Raw genomic sequence first — 22,919 nt, 5'->3', positions numbered from 1 at the left:
CTAACTGAAGTGTAGGAGCATAAGCTTTCGTGGGCAAAGACCCACTTCGTCAGATGCATCTGACGAAGTGGGTCTTTGCCCACGAAAGCTTATGCTCCTACACTTCAGTTAGTCTATAAGGTGCCACAGGACTCCTCGTCGCTTTTGCAGATTCAGACTAACACGGCTACCCCTCTGATACAGTTAAATAGGAAGGGTACTAACGCAAGTATTTACACAGACAAAGAGCTGTTGGCACCTTTATTGAATGTTAAGTTGATAATGTCCCAGCCATCCGTTATCTCGATTGAGAAGGTTATTGGTGGAGGAATTGAATTTGTGGATGAATTGTCATTCCAATGCCTCTCTGTGTATTTGGCTTGTAGAATTGGCTTGTCATGGGATAAGAGGGAAGATCCTTTCATGGACTGAGAACTGGTTAAAAGACAGGAAACAAAGGGTAGAAATTAATGGTACATTTTTAGAATGGAGAGGTAACTAGTGGTGTCCCCCAAGGGTCAGTCCTAGGACCAATCCTATTCAACTTATTCATAAATGATCTGGAGAAAGGGCTAAACAGTGAGGTGGCAAAGTTTACAGATGATACTAAACTGCTCAAGATAGTTAAGACCAAGATAGTTAAGACTGTGAAGAACTTAAACAAGATCTTACAAAACTAAGTGATTGGGCAACAAAATGGCAAATAAATAAAATTTAATGTGGAGAAATGTAAAGTAATGCACATTGGAAAAAATAACCCCAGCTATACATATAATCAGGTTTTGCCGAGCCGCGGCGAGCTGTGCTCGCCAGCCGCGCTATCCAGTGATCTGTGCATGCACAGATCATTCTGCACACGCGCAGATCACCCAAACCCAGCTCTTCCGGGTTGTAATTACATAGTTTGTCGAGCCCTGCATATAATATGATGGGGGATAATTTAACTACAGCTAATCAGGAAAGAGATCTTGGAGTCATTGCTTTTCTGACTGCCGTTGCACACTACATGGACGTCTTCAGAGAATGATCCACAAACAGGATGTTAGGAATCATTAAAAAAGGGATAGAGAATCATCATCATCAACAAACACCATGGGCTCAACACCTGTTGGTGTCCGATACCTCTCTCACTATTTCCTTCCATCTTTCCCTGTCCAGTGCGGAGTGGCTTAGTTTCTGTAGACTAGCTCTGTACCGATCTACTAGATCAGCTACCACTTCTCTGTGGGGTCTGCCTTGCCTATTTGGACCATCCATTATGCCAAATACCAGGGTCTTAACTTTTCACTCATTGTTCATTCTGCAGATATATCCGAATAGCTGTAACTTCCTCTGTATAACCTTCTGCAGTTCTCTTTCAGCTGTATCTTCCTATATAATTCCTCATCGGTGACCACATGCATCCATCCTTTTCTCAGGATCTTTCTATAACAACTCCTCTCAAACGCCAATATCCTTCTCTTCGAATCTTTTGTTATCACCCATGTCTCACATCCGTACAACATGCTGTTAAATACATACATTTTCAAGATGCTTAGCTTCGTGCCTAAGCCAGTCGCTTTACTTATCCAGTGGCGGAGTTAGAATATCTTATTGCCCTTATATAAATTCATGGTACGCTTACATCTTGAATACTGCGTACAGATGTGGTCGTCTCATCTCAAAAAAGATATACTGGCATTAGAAAAGGTTCAGAGAAGGGCAACTAAATTGATTAGGGGTTTGGAATGGGTCCCATATGAGGAGAGATTAAAGAGACTGGGACTTTTCAGCTTGGGAAAGAGGAGACGAAGTGGGGTTATGATGGAGGTCTATAAAATCAGGAGTGATGTGGAGAAAGAGAATAAGGAAAAGTTATTTACTTGTTCCCATGATATAAGAACTAGGAGCCACCAAATGAAATTAATGGGCAGCAGGTTTAAAACAAATAAAGGGAAGTTCTTCACACAGCGCACAGTCATCTGTGGAACTCCTTGCCTGAGGAGGTTGTGAAGGCTAGGACTAGAACAGGGTTTAAAAGAGAACTAGATACATTCATGGAGGTTAAGTCCATTAATGGCTATTAGCCAGGATGGGTAAGGAATGGTGTCCCCAGCCTCTGTTTGTCAGAGGGTGGAAATGGATGGCAGGAGAGAGATCGCTTGATCGTTATCTATTTGATTGACTCCGTCTGGGGCACCTGGCATTGGCCACTGTCGGCAGACAGGATACTGGGCTGAATGGACCTTTGGTCTGACCCAGTATGGCCATTCTTATGTTCTTATGTTTTTAGGGGCTATGTAGCTGCCCCCTCCCCCATTATAGCTTCAGTAGCCTTGTATGAAGAATTTGACATTTCAGGTATTTAGCAATAAGTGAAGGCATTTTGTTGTCGTTGCTCCAGGGAAAGGTTTGCCTTGAGTGGGTTGGCCACGGGCCAACTGATGTAGATGATGTGGGTCTGGGAAGTTTGAGGTGCATCTCTACTGTTCTGTACCTGATTGGCAGAGGGTGCAGACTTACAGCTGGCTGGTCAGTGGCCCTTCCTGCCACTTTGCTCTGTCTTGTGGCTGAGCTGGAGTGTGTCCCCTGTGCCTATACCCCATCTCTGCATAGTGGGGGGCAGGGGGAGGGTCACACAGCGCAGCTGCTCCATTATGAGCTCTAAATTGTGAGTGACAGATGAGTGCCTTTTTAAAGAGGCAGTGCACTGTTTCTAAGGCTTCTCCAGGAGCCTTCTCTCTTTCTTCCTCCCTCTCACATCTACCCCATCTCCATGGAGTGGAGGGGCGGGGTGTGGAGAGCTTTCCCTGTCTCTCAGAAACGTATCCTGCAGCAGCTAGCGCACACACTGTGTGTCACACCACACCCAGCCTGTGTCATAGCCTGTCTCTGTACCACTTACACGCAGACTTTCACACCCTGTCTCTGACACACACACAAATACAGGGTCACTCTCACACACGCTCACACTCTTCTGATCACACATATAATCTGTCACAAAGTCTGTGTGTCCTCTCTCTCCCCTCAATCCTGCCCCTTTTGGATGCCCAGAGCCAGCCCATGACAATTTACCAGCATTCATGGAGTGGCCCCCCCCCTGCAAAAACTACTGCCCACCCCTGTGGTAGCTTGTAGCTTTACTGCTGTAATAGCTCAAGTGGACCAGCCCCCCACCAGCCAAGCGAGAGAGGACTCCGCCTCTCTCTTCATTCCCGCCATAGGTTTGGTTGGCTGCCATCTATAAATCCATAGAGTGGATTCCGTGTGGTGCCTGAGTGAAAGGAAACGCTCTTGGCATACTTCTTGGTGTCCACTGTAGAGGGCTTTTCCTTGCTTTTCTGTAGGGACAAGGATCCCAGCAGGACTGACTGAATTCATCTCCTCTGAACCCCCATTCATAAGGGATGTTCTCATTCCCCTGTAGCAGGTGGTGAGAGGCCTGGACACGAGACAGCCACCATAACAATGAAAAAGGTCTGAGAGTCGGAAGCCAGCTCTCGGGGGAGGAGCTGCAAGAGAGTTTGGAGTGTTGTGCTAGGCCCTGCGCACAAGTCTTGATAATCCTATTAAATCTTTTAAAATAGAATGGTGCGATGACAGGGAGTCCGCGCAAAATGTATAAACATCTCGGTAAAACATTAATCCGAACTGGATTATCCCCTCCCCCCAGTGCTTGCTCTTGATTGGTGTTTTTGGCTAGCTGCTGAAGGGTAGATGCTAAATTCACTTTTTCATTTCTTTGAAGGTTTCTTGCTCTATGTATCCCAGGTCGCTTACTGCCTCTGATTGCCTCTGAAAATCCCATGGGGAGAAGGCCCTGCTAAAAGGCCGGCAGGCGCGCTCAGGCAGTTCTACCCTTTCCCAGTGAATTCTACACTCTGAAAGTGTTGGGTCAGTGCAGGAAGGGCAGGGTTCATGATTTCCAGGTTCATTATGACAAAAGGGACTCAGCCTGTACCATCTAGTGACCCTCCAGTGAGCAAATCGTAATACCCGTATGTCTAGGTGGGAGCCTCCAGTGATTTTCACGGGCTCTCAGGCCAGATCAAACAGAAGCAGGGGCAGCAGGCAGCCCCATCTGGAACCCCAGAGAAGGGGAAGTGAGTCTGAAACGATGCCGTTGGTTAGGGGGAGAGATGTGGGTTTAACACATTGTCTAGAAACAGGCCTGGCACCAGGCTCAGGAGGGTCTTGAAGGTGACGTTAAATTAGAAAAAGATGCGCAGTTTGTGGTACGCAAATTGGGTCTCTTTTTCCTGTGTTCTTTCAAAAGAGGCTTTTCTGAAAATTGGCATGTCGACGTCCAGTACCCCAGAAAAGCACTGCAGCCTGGGAGGTGCTCCCTGGTCACATGATCATCCCAGGCAGTGGTGCGTAGGGCTCAGGGTCCTCAGGCTGTGCCCTTGTTACCGCTGCTCTGTGTCCAGATCTCGGAGCCATGTGGGACTTCAATACAGCCCGTCTGGTTTGGATAGATGGTGCTGGGCCTGGGGGCCAAAACGCTGCCAATATTTCAAATGCTGGTTAAGGAGCTTGGTTTATGGGCATGACATGAGGCCCAGCCCACCTCGGAAAGAACTGGAGCATCTCTTTGGTGTGGCTAGCCCTTGGCTCTGCCCCTTCTGCCTGCACCCCTACGCCTATGGCCAAAGCCCCAAGCCCTCTCCCCATCTGGCGAAGCCTTGAGGGCCCCACCCTTGGCCAGAGGTGCCCAAAGCTCCATGAGCCGGCGGTGCCAGGCCTCCCCAGACCTCAGCCACCACAGGGAGCAGTGTTCTGGACTCCCCTCTGTATGAAGCTGTGTCCGTGTCCCATGCAAGTTCTGGGGTGACTGAGGTCATGTTTCCCACTCAGCTCCCTGGGTTCCTCACCAGTTGCTCTGCAAGCCAGGGAGCTCGCTGATGAATGCAGGAGGCTGAATAGCACATGCAGCCTCCACCACTGCCCAGGAACCTGCCTGGCATATGCTGAACCAAGATATTGGGTGGGGGAGGAGTGGGGCAGGCACTTTCTGCCACTCAGCAAGGTAACCATTTGCTTGCAAGGGGCTCAGCAAAACTTGTATAGGAATAAGCTGGGGAGCCTTACCCAGGTGCATGGATTTCAAGGTGTGGGCAAGCTCTGATGTTGCTACTGAGGTATCTAAACTCTCTGCGGGGGCCAGCAGGTCAAAAACATAGAGCCTGGCTCTAGTCTTTGCTACTCAAGCTGGGGATGGGGGGTAACAGGAGGGTGCGGAGCTTGGTTTGGTACCCGGGAGAGGGAGAGTAACAGGAGGGTATAGAGGTGCCTGGCTCCAGGCTTTGTACCCGGGGGAGAGAGGGGTAACAGGAGGGTGCAGAGGTGCCTAGGGTTAGGCTTGGTATCTGGGCTGGGGGCAGGCAGGTAACAGGAGGGTGCCGAGTTGCCTGGTTCCAGCCTTGGTACCCGGGGTGGCTAACAGAAGGGTTCAGAGGTGTCTGGCTCTAGGTTTGGTATCCAGAGGGTAACAGGAGCATGAAGAGGTGCATAGGGCCAAGCTTGGTATCTGGGCTGGGGGCAGGTGGGTAACAGGAGGGTGCAGAGGTGTCTGGCTCCAGCCTTGGTACTCGGGGGGGGGGGGGGTAACAGGAGGGTGCAGAGGTGCCTAGGGCCAAGCTTGGTATCTGGGCTGGGGGCAGGTGGGTAACAGGAGGGTGCAGAGGTGCCTGGCTCCAGCCTTGGTACTCGGGGGGGGGGGGGTAACAGGAGGGTGCAGAGGTGCCTAGGGCCAAGCTTGGTACCTGGGCTGGGGGCAGGCAGGTAACAGGAGAGTGTGGGGGGTGCCTGGCTCCAGCCTTGGTACTCGGGGGGGGGGTAACAGGAGGGTGCAGAGGTGCCTGGCTCCAGCCTTGGTACTCGGGGGGGGAGGTAACAGGAGGGTGCAGAGGTGCCTAGGGCCAAGCTTGGTACCTGGGCTGGGGGCAGGCAGGTAACAGGAGAGTGTGGGGGTGCCTGGCTCCAGCCTTGGTACTCGGGGGGGGGGGGGGTAACAGGAGGGTGCAGAGGTGCCTGGCTCCAGCCTTGGTACTCGGGGGGGGGGGGGTAACAGGAGGGTGCAGAGGTGCCTGGCTCCAGCCTTGGTACTCGGGGGGGGGGGGGTAACAGGAGGGTGCAGAGGTGCCTAGGGCCAAGCTTGGTACCTGGGCTGGGGGCGGGCAGGTAACAGGAGAGTGTGGGGGTGCCTGGCTCCAGCCTTGGTACTGGGGTGTGGGGGTGCCTGGCTCAGTACCCAGGTAGGTAACAGGAGGGTGCAGAGGTGCCTGGTGCCTGGGGAGGGGAAGTAACAGGAATCTTCTTGCAGTGATTGTGCTCTGGTCCCAAGACTCTGATGGGGGGGTGTTGCTTGGGGGGGGGCCTAAGGCCAGGCCCCAGAGGAAGGCTCTGGCCAGGAGAGGGTTAAGGCTGCCTGGCGCATTGTTGAGTGGGTGTAGGAGAGAGGCTGGCCAGCTCCTCCCTCGATTTGCATTGACACAGCAGCTGCCTTCTGCCTCCCGGTTGTGCCTCTGCATCTGTGGCTCTCTAGGCATCCTGAGCAGCGGCTGCCACTTCCATGGGCTGCTCATCCCCGGACCCTCTGGTACGTGCAGACTCCTCTTCTTCTCCCTCCCCCCGCCCCCGCGCTCAGCCTGGTGTGAATGGGCTGCGAGTTCATGGAGATGTCCCGCCAGGGGGTGGGGGCCTGTAGAATCCAGAGCGTAGGGATTGGCCTTGTTAGTGGGCTGACACTGCTGGTCTCCCAGCTGGATTGCCGACGGGAGACCAGCATTCCGCACTTCGGGGTGGGGGCTCCTGCTATGGATACTCCGTGGCACACGCAGATCCCCCTTCCCCCACGTCTGCTGGGTCTGATCCCCAAGGGATGGGGTTGCCTGGTTTTCACTCTGCTCTGGCTGAGGGATGGTTGGGCAGTTGGCTGTCGCCCTTCCTGGGCACCTGTGCCGTGATTCCTGGCCCAAGCAGCTTCTCTTCTCTTGGAATCTGCTGCTGCTGAATCAGGCAGGGGATGCTGCAGCCTGTCTGGGCAGAAAAAGACAGTGACGGGAAGGGGGCAGCAGGAGGGGCTAGTTTTTGTAGGGGGCCCTCACCCCTTGCCAGCTGCTTGTGTTCAAGTGCCCCAGGGACAGACACTCTGGATTCTTGGGCTGCTCAGCTGTTCTCTGCACTTGTCTCCCTGGCTCAGACATATTTGGGAGTCAAAATGCAGGGGAGGACCCAAGGAGAAATGCTGAGGGAGGGACTGGAGTGCACTGCACATCAGAGCGTGGGCCAGCGCTGCCTTGCCGGGGTAGTGTGCTGGGGTCGGCAGGGTGTGTCTCAGGCCATCCCGTGGGCCTGGGCCGGTGACTGACAGCGTCTGTAGGGCGCTGGGGTCGGCAGGGTGTGTCTCAGGCCATCCCGTGGGCCTGGGCCGGTGACTGACAGCGTCTGTAGGGCGCTGGGGTCGGCAGGGTGTGTCTCAGGCCATCCCGTGGGCCTGGGCCGGTGACTGACAGCGTCTGTAGGGCGCTGGGGTCGGCAGGGTGTGTCTCAGGCCATCCCGTGGGCCTGGGCCGGTGACTGACAGCATCTGTAGGGCGCTGGGGTCGGCAGGGTGTGTCTCAGGCCATCCCATGGGCCTGGGCCGGTGACTGACAGCGTCTGTAGGGCGCTGGGGTCGGCAGGGTGTGTCTCAGGCCATCCCGTGGGCCTGGGCCGGTGACTGACAGCGTCTGTAGGGCGCTGGGGTCGGCAGGGTGTGTCTCAGGCCATCCCGTGGGCCTGGGCCGGTGACTGACAGCATCTGTAGGGCGCTGGGGTCGGCAGGGTGTGTCTCAGGCCATCCCGTGGGCCTGGGCCGGTGACTGACAGCATCTGTAGGGCGCTGGGGTCGGCAGGGTGTGTCTCAGGCCATCCCGTGGGCCTGGGCCGGTGACTGACAGCGTCTGTAGGGCGCTAGGGTCGGCAGGGTGTGTCTCAGGCCATCCCATGGGCCTGGGCCGGTGACTGACAGCGTCTGTAGGGCGCTGGGGTCGGCAGGGTGTGTCTCAGGCCATCCCGTGGGCCTGGGCCGGTGACTGACAGCGTCTGTAGGGCGCTGGGGTCGGCAGGGTGTGTCTCAGGCCATCCCGTGGGCCTGGGCCGGTGACTGACAGCGTCTGTAGGGCACTGGGGTCGGCAGGGTGTGTCTCAGGCCATCCCGTGGGCCTGGGCCAGTGACTGACAGCGTCTGTAGGGCGCTGGGGTCGGCAGGGTGTGTCTCAGGCCATCCCGTGGGCCTGGGCCAGTGACTGACAGCGTCTGTAGGGCGCTAGGGTCAGCAGGGTGTGTCTCAGGCCATCCCATGGGCCTGGGCCGGTGACTGACAGCGTCTGTAGGGCGCTGATTCTGGAATGAGGCTCATTGGGAAGGGGGTGGGAGTGTTAAAGGGGAATGCAATGCTGCTCAGAGGCTGCAGCTGAAGGCCTCCTTAGCTTGCTCTCTAACCCGCAGCTGTGTTTTTGCATTCACTAAGTCTGGCTTGGAGCTCCTCACTTATTCTTCCACTGCTGCAGGAAGCCAGAAAGCATCTAACTCTTGCCGTGGGGGGAGGAAAGGGGGAAGCTGCTTGTGAAACGTACCGGTGAGGCACCAGACAGAGGAATGCAGTGGCTGGGTGGGCAAGTTGATGTTCCTGTTCTTTCTCACCGCACAAACGGGGTGACCCGTAGCCAGGCTGAGGAGTGGAGAGGGTCAGCTCCTTGGCTGTGAGGAGAGCGAAGCACTTGTGTCCTTGGCCGTGCCTTCCCTTTCGCACAGACAGGCCAAACCCCTCCCTTGGCATGCAGCACCTGTCCTGGATTCCCAAGGTGGAAGGGCAGCGCAGTGGATGGCTCTAGTTTCCCTGTGCGTGTCCAGAGCCACCCGCCACCCACTGATCTATTGTTCCAGGCAGTAAACCGGGTGAGCCCCACTGCCCAGGAACTTTTCTCCTGGTCTGGACAGAAGCAGCAGAAAAGGGCAGGGCCGGGCAGGCTTCTGGCCCTGCGAACACTGGCCAGAGGCAGCCGTTGTGGAGTTAGTGTAAGGAGGGAGATGCAAACCCTGCTCAGCAGTGATGGAGCAATTGTAAGTCTGGTGAAGCCAACAAAAGACTTCTTAATGAAGTGGGGGAGGGGAAGCAGGGCGCCGGGCTGGGCTGATCAGGCTGGAAGTGGGAAGGGGGAGGAGGGAAGGAGACACAGTTCTCACACCGCCAGGAGGCTGGAGGGGAGGAGCTGGCTGCTGCACACTCACTCACACGCGCACACACACACATGCACTGCGGCAAATTCTGCAGCTGGTGCCTGCTGGCTCCTGACTGCAGACAAGACAGGCTCTCTGCTTCAGACTCTGATCTCAGGGGCAGGGCTTCAGCCCCTCCTAAACAGGATCAATCCCACCGGGAAGCCCCCAGTCCAGGCAGACCCAGCTCCCACCTTCTGGCTGTTAGGGGTCCCTCATACTGCAAGGCAGCTGGTGCTGCTCCTCTCACTGCCCCACAGGTGCAGGTCAGCTGGCTGCTCCTCCTCTCCCACAGACTTATTGCGCATACAGGGTCCTTTGGCCTGCCCCTTGAAGAGATGACACGGCTTGGCACCCCTGGGCCCCATTTAGTCTGTCCGGGCACAGGTGGGTTTGGAGCTGTTCCTTCCAGGCCAACCTTGTCCATGAAAAGCATTTCCTGAGCTGAGGTGGGCAGAGCACAGCTCCGTTTGCCTCTCTTCCCCTGGCCAGCGCCATAGCTCGGCACTAGCAGGAGTCTGTCTCCGTAGCAGGTGAGGGGCACGGGGGTGCAGCTAGTGCAGGCACAGGGAATACGGGTAGTGAGTGGCCAGTCAGGCAGGTAAAGGCAAGGAAGTGGGTGTCCACCAGACACACCCCTGGGGTTGGTCTAATGGGCTGGAGGGGGCAGAGTGAATATGGGCCTAAGGCAGGGGTGTCCAAACTTTTTTCAAAGAGGGCCAGATTTGATGAAGTGAACATGCGTGAGGGCCGACCATTTTGCCTGACATTCTTTGAACCATTAAAATTAAATGCAAATTAACTATTTTATGCAAAGTTTATTGCAAACGGCATACTTTTCATTTCGTCACATGGATGACAAATCTAAACAGGTGTTAAATCACTCTGCCTTTCATATCTGAAGGCCAGATGAAAAAAAAAATCCAGGAAGCTGAAATATATGTCAGGAACATTGTAAAGTACATTACATATTATTGGTAATAAAGGTTGTCTGTCAACTTTTAAGTTCAAAAAATATGAACAGGAACATAACACCAAGTATAATGTTGTGTCCAAATGTATTTATAACTGATTTAGACCAACTGACATTAACTGAGATTTTACAATGTATTCATCTCAATACATATGGATTCGTTGGGGGCCATAAAAAATAGATATTGCCAAATTACCCGGGGGGCCGTATTAAACCGGAACACAGGCCGCAATTGGCCCACGGGCCGGACTTTGGACATGCCTGGCCTAAGGGCTCTGGGCAGGGGGGCTGCACAGGAGGCAGATGTAGAATTCAGCTGGGATTTTTCAGGCACCAAGTCTCCACAGGAGTCAGAGGGAGGTAGCCTTGTTAGTCTGGTCTTGCTAAAACAAAAGGAAAAACTATGGAGCACTTTAAAGACTAACAGGATGGTTTAATAGGCGATGAGCTTCTGAGGAAGCGGGTCTGGCCCACGAAAGCTCATCACCTTGTTAGTCTCCACAGGAGTCAGCCTTTGTGCATGGAGTCTTCCCGCCGGGGGCCGCTCAGGAGCGCTGTGTCTCACAGAAGGATAGGAAAACGCGAGTAAAGAAAAAAGACCCCGTAACGCACCTGTCTGGAAACGTCAAGAGGGGACTCTGCTGGGCGCCTGCCTTGGGATGGTCACAGGGTTCTTAGTGTGGGAAGGGCCTGGGCCGTAAGGCTGAGCAGCGAGGGGAGAGGCTGCCTGGGGGATGGGCTGTGGGGAATATGGCTTGTGGGGCAGTGTGTGTAGACTCAGCAGAGGAGTGAGCTGAGTGACTGCGAGTGTCTCTGGGGAGGGTTTGTTGGGATGGGAATTCCCCTCCACTGTTAATTTCAAAGAGCGTTAAACAAAAGCTGCAGTTGGATTGGTTTCTATCTTGCCCTGAATTCCAGCCCATGCTGGGAACCTGGGGGAGGCCCCAGGATATTTGGTTTCCCACTCTGTGCCCAGTTTCTCTCTGCCTCGCCTTTGAGCTGCTGCGTGAATTCTCGGGATTCCTCCCACCAACACACAGGCTTTGCCTCTCAGTGGAGTCCGCGCGACCTCCTCCTTTAACTCATTACTGCAGCGTGGCTGGGCTCCCGCGGGAGGCCTCATTGCCCCACAAGGTTTATTGCTCCAGCCTACAGTTTGTGCCCAGCTCTTCAGCAACCTTGGGCCTGCTCAGTGCCCCTGGAACTGGCCTGTAAATCTGGCTGGGCCCATCTCTCACATGGGCTTTTCCAAAGCAGCCGAGTGACTCGGGGTAGCACGAGTCCCTGTGACTTTCGATGGATCACGTGCTCCAAAATCTTTTGTGAGACCCACTAACATCAGAGGCCTGTTTCTGGCCTTTGCTTCAGAGGGAAGATGCTGGAGAAGGCCCTAGGGTGATTCTGTAGTGGCACCAAAGACAGGCATTTCAGCCTGTCTCCTATCAGCTCTACCTGAGCACAGAATAAGCCCAGCGAGGAGGGGTCTAGCCACTCTAGAGGGCTGAGGGGAAGCCAGAGTCTGTGGCTAGCTCCGGTTATCTGGCTTGTGGGCTCATGTTTAATAAGGTTTCTCAGTTTAGCAAATAGTTTTTGTTAAAGCTATTTACCTAGCACAAACCAGACTGTCTTGTGGCCACATTTCCTCGGGGCAGGATAACGGTCCAGCTCACGGTAAGGTGGACGTTACCAGTATTAAATAAAGCGATGCCGTAACACACTTCACAAGCTGAATTCTGATCTCAGGATAGCAAGGTTATCCAGCACTGCCGTCAGTGATGCACGATGAGTTTGCAGTTTCTGGTACATTTCCTTGAGCAGCTGGTTCCTGTATCTAGGCACGGCTGCCCCCAGGGACGTTCTCGCTATTCTTTTCAAGGCAGCGATCCAATTTGTGGAGGCCTAGGTCTATTTTTCATAATGTGCATATATAAAAATAGAGCATGCCAGTTAGATCTTGCCTTGCTTTTCGGTAAGTCGAGGTCATTTGCTAGATCTTGCCTTGCTTTTTGGTAAGTCGAGGCAATTTGCTTCTCCTAGGGTATGTAGATACAGTAGCGTGTAGCTCAAAATACATGATTTGAGCTACGCAAATTGCGTAGCTTATTTCGAGAGAGCCCATTTTGAAATTTGGTGCTGTCTGGACAGTGATAATTTCAAAACAGAGCACTATTCCAATGAGTCCCTTAATCCTCATGCAGCGAGCTTTACAGGACGTCGGAATAACAAGCCCGTTATTTCAAATGTATTTCAAAATACCGGGTTTGATGTTAAGACGCACAGAATGCTATAACAGACGTAGCCCTAGTGACCTTGCTACTTCCTAAAAATATTTTGCCTACATTTCCTTTTCACCTGTCCTCTCTGAACTTTCTTTCAAGTATCTGGATGCAAGTCCCTCGGCCCCACCTGTGTCAGATGGGATCCAACAGGATTCTTCAAGGGTTAAGAACTAGAACTGAATAGCCCATTGCATCTTTATTTTGTATGTTGCTTGGCTGGTGTCTGAGCCTGTCCTAAGACACTTGTGGGACCAGTCTCTAGAAGGAGAAGCCAATAACGACAGCCTGGTTAGCTGTGTTCCTGGAGGCCTTCGGAAATGGCTTCTTATGGGGAAGCTTGATTAGAAATGGGAGTCCCGTCTGGAGCTTAGGCGCAAGAGATTGATTCAGACAAAGGAAGAACGCAAGAGTGCGCTTGCTGACTCAGTGATTGACATTCACCTGGAGCCCTGGGCTAGGTACGCATGGGTGGCTAGCAGATGAGTCCTGCTCTGGGCAATGAGGAAGCAGTAGGACAATGAGGTGGCTGGAGAGTCGATAGGCAGAGTGCCATCTAATGGCCATGAGTCCTCACATAGAAGAGTAACAAGTGGGGACCCCTTGCCCAGGGCTGAGACCCAATGCAATTTATACCCCATTGAAGCCTCTTTCAAAGTAGAGCTCTAGGGTTACAAGCAATCCAAGTTCAGATGGAGCCTTCGCCCCATGCAGGAAGGTTTGGAGAGGCTAGGGGGCATGAGTACACTTCAGTGGATTATGCCTCTGAGGTCAGGAAATGTGAAGTTTGGTATGCAAAGAAATTCACCTAAATGACAGAGTCTTCATTCAGAGAAAGGGAGGGTGATGGTGGAGCAATGCCAGGAAGTTTGGGAGTCCAGGTCACAGTATCTGCCTATAGCATGGTACTGAACCTCTGTCTAAAGAGTAACTCTCCCCGGGGTCTGCCTGAGGGGGAAGCCTCTGTCTGCCACTAAGCAGTTATAAAATCATAGAACACTAGGCCTGGAAGGGACCTTGAGAGGCCATCAAGTCCAGTCCCCTGCCCTCATGGCAGGACTCAGTACTGACTACACCCGTGGTCCCCAACACGGTGCCCACGGGCACCATGGCATTTGTGCGCCCACGCCGGCGTTTTAAAACTACTCACATTCACCCCTGCGAGGGAGCCCAACGCAGCGCTTCAGTAGCCAGAGCAAACCCCACGCTGGTCGGGTCCGGCTGCGAGGCAGCAACAGCCCCCCTCCCGCCAAAAAGCCGTGAGGCCCTTTGTGGTGCAGGAGCTGTGAGCTGGCAGGGGAGGGTCCCTCGTGGCCGCTTTCACTCCCCCCGCACAAGCCCATTGGCTGGACCTGGACAGTGGCAGCTGCGGGAACCCACCAATCCCCCCCCAGCACATGGCCAGGCAGGTCCTGTGGGAGAAACAGGAGAGCAGCGCGTCTCGCTGGTAAGTGTCCGGCCCCCCAGCTACTCCCACTCCGATATCTTCACCCACAGAACTCTCCTCCCAGACCCTGTACCCCAATCCCCTGCCCTGAGGGGCAATCCAAACCCCTGGCCTGACACCCTCCCCCCCTCAGTAAAATGTCTGGTATTTTCAGTTTCTCAGCTGAAACTTGGGACATTCTTCCCCTGCCATGTGGAAGGGAGTGTGACATTTAAAGGTGCCGTGGTTTTTTTGGGGGGAGGAGGGTGCTTTTTTTGCTCAAAATTTGACATCCCCCCCTTTTTATTAATGCAGAATTTTAAAAAAATGAATTACAATATACTTAAAATAAAAATTATCCAACTAAATTAAGTTTCTATCAAATTTACCCAATTTACATTTAATATGAAAATAGCCTTCAATTTCACATTTGACGCCTTTTTTTGTTGGCACCTGCCACACTCTTCTGAAAACATGAATGTGCTATTGGCCACAAAAAGGTTGGGGACCACTGGTATAGACCATCCCCGATAGACATTTATCTAACCTGCTCTTAAATATCTCCAGAGATGGCGATTCCACAACCTCCCTGGGCAATTTATTCCAGTGTGTAACCACCCTGACAGTTAGGAAGTTTTTCCTAATGTCCAACCTAAACCTCCCTTGCTGCAGTTTATGCCCATTGCTTCTTGTTCTATTCTCAAAGGCCAGGAAGAACAAGTTTTCTCCCTCCTCCTTATGACACCCTTTTAGATACCTGAAAATGGCTATCATTTTCCCCCTCAGTCTTCTCTTTTCCAAACTAAACAAGCCCAGTTCTTTCAGTCTTCCTTCATAGGTCATATTCTCTAGACCTTTAATCATTCTTGTTGCTCTTCTCTGGACCCTTTCCAATTTCTCCACATCTTTCTTGAAATGCAGTACCCAGAACTAGACACAATACTTCAACTGAGGCCTAATCAGCGCAGAGTAGAGCAGAAGAATAACTTTTTAAGTCTTACATGGTGTCAAGTATCAGAGGGGTAGCCGTGTTAGTCTGAATCTGCAAAAGCGACGAGGAGTCCTGTGGCACCTTATAGACTAACTGAAGTGTAGGAGCATAAGCTTTCGTGGGCAAAGACCCACTTCGTCAGATGCATGTAGTGGAAATTTCCAGAGGCAGGAATAAATATGCAGGCCAGGATCAGGCTGGAGATGACGAGGCCCACTTCTAGCAGCTGATCTGGAGGTGTGAATTCCAGGAGAGCAGAAGCTGCTTTTGTAGTTAGCAAGCCATTCACAGTCTTTGTTTAATACAGAGTTGATTGTGTCAAACTTAAAGATGAACTGTAGCTCAGCAGTTTCTCTTTGAAGTCTGGTCCTGAAGTTTTTTGCTGCAGGATGGCTACTTTTAGATCTGCAATTGTGTGTCCAGAAAGATTGAAGTGTTCCCCTACAGGTTTTTGTATGTTGCCATTCCTAATATCAGATTTGTGTCCATTGATTCTTTTACGTGGGGACTGTCCTGTTTGGCCGATGTATATAGCAGTGGGGCATTGTTGGCACATGATGGCATATATTACGTTGGTGGATGTGCAGGAGAATGTACCAGTGACAGTATGGCTGATCTGGTTAGGTCCTGTGATGGTGTTGCTGGTGTATATATTCTCACCAGCAACTACACACCGCACCATAATAACTCGAACTCAGGAACCAATCCTTGCAACAAACCTCGGTTCCAACTCTGCCCACATATATACACCAGCAACACCATCACAGGACCTAACCAGATCAGCCATACTGTCACTGGTACATTCTCCTACACATCCACCAACGTAATATATGCCATCATGTGCCAACAATGCCCCACTGCTATATACATCGGCCAAACAGGACAGTCCCCACGTAAAAGAATCAATGGACACAAATCTGATATTAGGAATGGCAACATACAAAAACCTGCAGGGGAACACTTCAATCTTTCTGGACACACAATTGCAGATCTAAAAGTAGCCATCCTGCAGCAAAAAAACTTCAGGACCAGACTTCAAAGAGAAACTGCTGAGCTACAGTTCATCTTTAAGTTTGACACAATCAACTCTGTATTAAACAAAGACTGTGAATGGCTTGCTAACTACAAAAGCAGCTTCTGCTCTCTTGGAATTCACACCTCCAGATCAGCTGCTAGAAGTGGGCCTCGTCATCTCCAGCCTGATCCTGGCCTGCATATTTATTCCTGCCTCTGGAAATTTCCACTACATGCATCTGATGAAGTGGGTCTTTGCCCACGAAAGCTTATGCTCCTACACTTCAGTTAGTCTATAAGGTGCCACAGGACTCCTCGTCGCTTTTTAAGTCTTGCTCACAACACTCCTGTTAATGCATCCTAGAATCATGTTGGCTTTTTTTGCAACGGTGTCACACTGTTGACTCATATTTAGCTTGTGGTCCACTATAACCCCTAGATCCCTTTCTGCCGTATTCCTTCCTAGACAGTTGCTTCCCATTCTGTATGTGTGAAACGTATTGTTCCTTCCTAAGTGGAGCACTTTGCATTTGTCCTTATTAAACTTCATCCTGTTTACCTGAGACCATTTCTCCAATTTGTCCAGATCATTTTGAATGATGACCCTATCCTCCAAAGCAGTTGCAACCCCTCCCAGCTTGGTATAATCTGCAAACTTAATAAGCGTATTCTCTATGCAGATATCTAAATAGTTGATGAAGATATTGAACAGAACCGGTCCCAAAACAGATCCCTGCGGAACCCCACTTGTTATACCTTTCCAGCAGGATTGTGAACCATTAATAACAACTCTCTGAGTACTTTTATACAGCCAGTTATGCACCCAGCTTATAGTAGTCCCATCTAAATTGTATTTGCCTAGTTTATTGATAAGAATATTATGCAAAACCGTATCAAATGCCTTACTAAAGTCTAAGTATGCCACGTCCACCACTTCTCCCTTATCCACAAAACTCGTTATCCTATCAAAGAAAGCTATCAGATTAGTTTGACATGATTTGTTCTTTACAAATCCATGCTGGCTGTTCCCTATCACCTTATTGTCTTCCAAGTGTTTGCAGATGAATTCCTTAATTACTTGCTCCATTATCTTTCCTGGTACAGAAGTTAAACTGCCTGGTTTGTAGTTTCCTAGGTTGTTTTTATTTCCTTTTTCATAGATGGGCACTATATTTGCCCTCTTCCAATCTTCTGGAATCTCTCCTGTCTTCCATAATTTTCCAAAGATGATGGCTAAAGGCTCAGATATCTCCTCTATCAGCTCCTTGAGTATCCTGGGATACATTTCATCAGGCCCTGCTGACTTGCAGACATCTAACTTTTCTAAGTGATTTTTAACTTGTCCTTTTTAAATTTTATCTTCTAAACCTACCCCCTTCCGACTAGCATTCACTATGTTAGGCATTCCTTTTTCAGACTTCTCGGTGAAGACCAAAACAAAGAAGTCATTAAGCATCTCTGCCATTTCCAAGTTTCCTGTTACTGTTTCTCCTTCCTCACTGAGCAGTGGGCCTACCCTGTCCTTGGTCTTCCTCTTGCTTCTAATATATTTATAGAATGTCGTCTTGTTTCCCTTTATGCCTGTAGCTAGTTTGAGCACGTTTTGTGCCACTGCCTTTCTAATCTTGCCCCTGCATTCCTGTATTGTTTGCTTATATTCATCCCTTGTAATTTGTCCTAGTTTCCATTTTTTATATGACTCCTTTTTATTTTTAGATCATGCAAGATCTCCTGGTTGATCCAAGATGGTCTTTTGCCATATTTTCTATCTTTCTGATGCAGCGGAATAGCTTGCTTTTGGGCCCTTAATAATGTCCCTCTGAAAAACTGCCAACGCTCTTCAGTTGTTTTTCCCCTTAGTCTTGCCTTCCCATGGAACCTTACCTACCAGCTCTCTGAGCTTACCAAAATCTGCCTTCCTGAAATCTATTGTCTCTATTTTGCTGTTCTCCCTTCATGATTCTAAGGAATGATAGAACTCTGATTTCATGATCACTTTCACCCAACCTGCCTTCCACTTTCAAATTCAGTTCCTCCCTTTTTGTCAAAATCAAATCTAGAACAGCTTCCCCCCAGTAGCTTTTTCAGCCTTCTGAAATAAAAAATCGTCTCCAGTGCAGTCCAAGAACTTTTTGTGTAGTCTGTGCCTCGCTGTGTTAGTTTCCCAACATATATCTGGATAGTTGAAGTCCCCCATTACCACCAAATCCTGCGCTTTGGATGCTTCTCTGCCACGCTCCAGGCCAGGGCTTGCAGAATGATCCTAGCACCTGACTGAAAAACAAAGCCAGCAGAGCCCTGAGCTCTCTCCCCATGTGTTGTTCGCTTCAGGCTCTTATGCAGGGCCCGCTGCAATGTTGCTGAGCTCTAGGGTGGCTGGTTGTGCCCAGTACTGTGCTACTCTATGCTGCCTGTGCACAGTTGCTCCTTATTATGGTGTTTCTTTGGTGTAAATTCACCAGTATTGAAATCTGGGGATGACATCAAACCTGGAGGAAGAAACAGTCTTCTGCCACCTGGTTTCCACTCACTCGATCTGTGTGGGACCCAATAGGGAAGGACAGAGTGTGGGTCACCCGTTGGTCCATCCGCCTCTCCAGGATATGGTGGCAGCCATGTGGTGAGCGGATCTAAGATGAGGCTAGGTTTGAGTGCTGACTAATGCGGGGGGGGGGGGGTCAGAGGGTATGAAGAAAGTGGGTCCATCTGTTGTGAAGGGAGGGCTGGCCTTATGAGCTCAGTGTGGGGAACGGGGATGTACAGGCAGTCCCCGAGTTACATGGATCCGACTTACATCGGATCCCTACTTACAAACGGGGTGAGGCAACCCCGCACTAGCTGCTTCCCCCCAGCAGACCAGGGAGATGCGAAGCTAGCGCCCCCCCCAGCAGACCAGGGAGACGCAAAGCTAGCGCCCCCCCCCCCCCAGCAGACCAGGGAGACGCGAAGCTAGCGCCCCCCCCACCCAGCAGACCAGGGAGACGCGGAGTGGCTTTTCTCAGCAGACACCTCAGCTTGAGAATAAAGGACTGAGGGAAGTGAGGTGTGGGAGAATAAAACTGAGCTCTGGAGAAATGTTTGGCTAGAGTTTCCCCTACAATATGTACCAGTTCCGACTTACATACAAATTCAACTTAAGAACAAACCTACAGTCCCTATCTTGTACGTAACCTGGGGACTGCCTGTATATGTAGAATGGAGCCTTACACAGATACAACATTTGTATCTGCTTCTGATCCGTGATCTGCAAACGTGGCCTGTGGATGTCCATAGATTTGCAGGGCTGTAGCTCTAACAAGCATCTGCCACCCACAAATGTGGTCCATGGATAGCCACAGATGCTAAGCGGATAGCTGCAGATTTGAGGAGCTGATAAGAGGCATACACTGAGGTGCATTGTCTGCACTGTGATGCAGTGCAAGGTGGGCCTGGGGCACTCCTTTGGTTCTCTCCAGCCAACACATTTGCTATTAGAATAGACACGGGTGACCCAAGTGCGAGGCACACTTGAATAGTGCGAGGCACACTTGGCAGACGTGGGTGAAAGGGAGCCTGCACATCAGGCTGTCAATCAAACTCCAGGAATGCAGACTTGGCAGAGCACTCAGAATGCAGGCATGCAAATCAGAAGGGAGTTGGAAAGAAGGACAGAGGCAGAGGACAGCTGATTTCATGTCCAAGGGAACTCAGCCCTCGTGCTTCTCTTTCCTTCTGCCAGGACTAGTTGATTGGCTTAAGTTTCGATGGGGGTGACATTCTGTGTAGTCAGACATGCAGCAGGATGAGAGGCTTGGCCACAAGGAAAGCTAGCAAGGAGGGAGCAGTATCAGGAAGTATTAACTTCCATGAAAAGGCATCTGAGCAGACCCCAAAAAGCAGATACATCCAGCAGCTGGAGAGGGCTCCTCAGGGACCTTTAACAAAAATACACCTCCTGACACTTGCCAACTGGAGGGACGCTTGGGATGATTTCCCTGCTTCTGATAATCCCTGCTTCTGATAATCATCCTCTCCATTCATACAGCTAAATCATTCCTACAAAAGAGAGCTCATATGTGACAGCCCTAAAGACACAGGAATGCACCAGTTTTCATCAGGTGACAGGTACTGGTATTAAAAGATCCTCAGGGGAGGGTCACATCTTAGTTATTCTACAAGCTTCTCACCCTCTTTTACAGTTCAGATGAAATAGGGTGGATCCTGGGTTGTACCAGCAAAACACTCCGGAGCAAATGTAATAATCCCAGTCATCTACCTCTTTATCAAGAAATGTTGCCCAGTGGTATTGCAACATTTCTTGGTTCTGCTGCTAGTGCTAAGTGTCATTGCTCAAATGCAAAAACAATTATTTTGTTAAACCCCAGGGGCCAGGTTACAGGAGGCTATCTCTGGATTAAGAGGGAAACATTTGTGGGATCCCCTGATTAAAATATTGGCAGCACATCACGGATAAAATTCCACTGAAAAGGAACTCTCTGAGAAGGAGCTAGCGATGGCCAGCGTGATTCCTTCAAAGTCAATAATCTCCTAGCAAGGAACTGACAGTTCTCAGATAGCTGAGTCACCAAAGTGCTTTTTACCATGGTCTAGAGTAGAAAAGTGAGACAGACTAGACAAACAGCAATACAGACTGGCTGTGCCATTTACAGATAAGCAGGGGCTTATCCTGTGACTCCATCAACTCACCTATGTACCGTGCATCAGGTGCATGCCACTGGGAGGTATGAGAATCCCTTGGGCCTTCTGGCTTTGCAGTGTCTTCCTTGGCCCAAACTCGTAATTCCCTGCTCCACCCCTCCAGTCTCTTTCTAGACAGATGCCAATACAGTCATGTCTTTCAATCTGCTCTTGTCCTTGCTGGACCCTGTTGACATTTTCTCCCTTCCCTTGCTCAGCCAGGACAATTTTGACCTCATCCAGTCAGTCGTGTAAGACAGATGCCAGCTGTCCGCCCCCTTTCTCTTTTTGAGAGTCCTGCTCCACACCTGCACCCTGTCTTGCCATTTTTGTCAACTACACTTTGCTCCATGATCCAAGTTTCCCTTTGGCTTCTTTGAAGGTAATGTTGGCAACATACTTTGCCTTGAACTCTAGTCCTCCCACATCCCTACCTGCAGACACCTTTTAAACATTGCTGACTCTACTCCAGAGCTTTGAAATCCTCATCATGGTGTCATTTCTCTTTGTTTTGTGACACTCCTACACGTCCCTTCCCAGGCTCAGTGTGTACAGTGCTACTGCCCGTTTTCTCATTGGACAAAGCACTACCACGTCGCCTCGGTTTAGAAAAGCATTGATTTAGGGGGACTTTAGGGTATGCTTAGTGTGTGCCTGCACTAGGGTCAGATATGTCCTCTCTGCTTGCCCGTGGAATGCTGGTTTCCCACTGAGTCTTTTTGTTTTTTAAACGGTAAGCTCTTGGAGTTAGGGTCTGTTTCTGACCACCTACTTATACAGTACTCTGCTTAGCACCACAACGATACAAACACTTAACAATCCTCATCAAAGCTCTGCAAAGTACCATGCGTTTAATAATAGCCCCTGTTCAGACACCAGTGATGCTCTATTTCTGGATCCAGTGCAAAACTGCCCTCACTTTTAGAACTCTCCATCGTCTTGTTCCCACACATTTCAGAGAGCACCTTCTGCTGCCTGGCTCAGCTCACCTAGCATTGCGCTCTGATCTGCTCTGTCGCTGTTAGCATGAGAGCCTTTCTGGAGAGCCCTCCAACTGGCTCTTGACTGACTGAAGAGATTTCACCTGTGGTTTCCACTCCTTTGTTATTTCTTTCGGTAAACTATTTGTGGACCCCCAAAAAAGATGCTGTACAAAATACAGATGTATTTTAGCAGTTTTAAAACTATGCTCTGCAGATCACTTACTGGTAGGCCACAGACTAATGGCTGGGAACAGCGGTATCCAACTGCTGGATTGCCCAAAAAAGCTAATGCTTTCCTATTGCAATAGAACCTCAGCATTAGAAACAAGCTCCATTCCTGAGGTGCTGTAACTGAAATATGTGTAACTCCAAACAAAACATTATGGACGTTCTTTTCAAAAGTTAAACTGATTTAATGCAGCTTTGAAACTTTAATATGAAGAGAAGTGCTGCTTTTAGGCCTCTTAATTTAAAGGAGACAAGCACAGAAACAGTTTCTTTACTTTGTCAAATCTTTTTATAAACTTTCCATTTATTTTTAGTAGTTTTGTTTACACAGTGCTGTACTGTATTTGCTCTGTGTTTGTGTGTGCCTGTGCCCAGGCACACTGCTGCCTAGTTGCATACTTCTGGTTCCAAATGAGGGGTGTGGTTGACACGTGAGTTTGTAACACTGATGTCTGTAATTCTGAGGTTCTACTACAGGGCTACTCAACACGTGGCCCACAACCAGTTTGTTTGTGGCCCGTGGTGTGGTTTGGGTTGCTATGCATTTTAGTAGTTAAATTCTTGGACTGTCATTGCTCATTAAAAGTGCTATCATATGTGTGGAAATTGGGTAAATATTGCATTTTATTAGTATCAGCAGAACTGACAACTGGGGCCTGCATGTTCTATAGTCTTGCCTTAATTTTTGAATTCATGCCCATGAGTGTAAAAGAAGCTATTTGCATATATTTGCATACATATTTGCATGTATATGTAACCACACTTAAGTTGCAGCCCTCCGCATGTGCTATGAGTATCATTGTGGCTCCCAGGGCTTCCAAAATTGTGTAGCCCTGCTCTACTATATTTGATTTTCCATGTAAACAGTTGCTGTAATTGTCACAGGTAGCTACAATATAATCTCTTTATTAAGCTGTGGTCCAACACTGTGAAGCAGTTTGATGTGCCTTGTCGTAGTCTCTTGATCTGGGGGGAGGTATTTAGTGGTGAACTGCAGGTATCAAATAAGTCCCGCTTTGAATTAATATCTTTATTAGTGATCTGGAATGGAATGTAAACAGTGTTGATTAAATGTACTGATAATAAATGGGGAGGTATTCAGAACAGCCATAAAAGACAGAATAATAAT

General features: G+C 50.2%; 2 protein-coding genes across 5 annotated transcripts in view; one reads left to right on the top strand and one right to left on the bottom strand.

Moving 5' to 3' along the window:
- Positions 1-22,919, bottom strand: part of LOC102458593 (ras GTPase-activating-like protein IQGAP1) — a 564,033-nt gene that overhangs the window by 482,078 nt on the left and 59,036 nt on the right. The window lies entirely within an intron of this gene.
- MAP1A (microtubule associated protein 1A) overlaps positions 1-22,919 on the top strand; it is a 117,367-nt gene that overhangs the window by 60,875 nt on the left and 33,573 nt on the right. Inside the window, exon 1 of one of the 4 annotated variants that reach the window (XM_075916983.1) lies at positions 6,379-6,559. The exons of the other annotated variants lie outside the window; for them this stretch is intronic. The gene's annotated coding sequence lies outside the window, so the exon portion shown is untranslated. Of the gene's footprint in view, positions 1-6,378; positions 6,560-22,919 lie in introns of those variants that run through there. 4 annotated transcript variants of the gene reach the window in all.

This window comes from Pelodiscus sinensis, unplaced genomic scaffold, assembly GCF_049634645.1.
Source record: "Pelodiscus sinensis isolate JC-2024 unplaced genomic scaffold, ASM4963464v1 ctg56, whole genome shotgun sequence".
Lineage (NCBI taxonomy): Eukaryota > Metazoa > Chordata > Testudines > Trionychidae > Pelodiscus > Pelodiscus sinensis.
The sequence above is the reverse complement of the archived record's forward strand: the minus strand, read 5'-3'. Positions and strand labels throughout refer to the sequence as shown.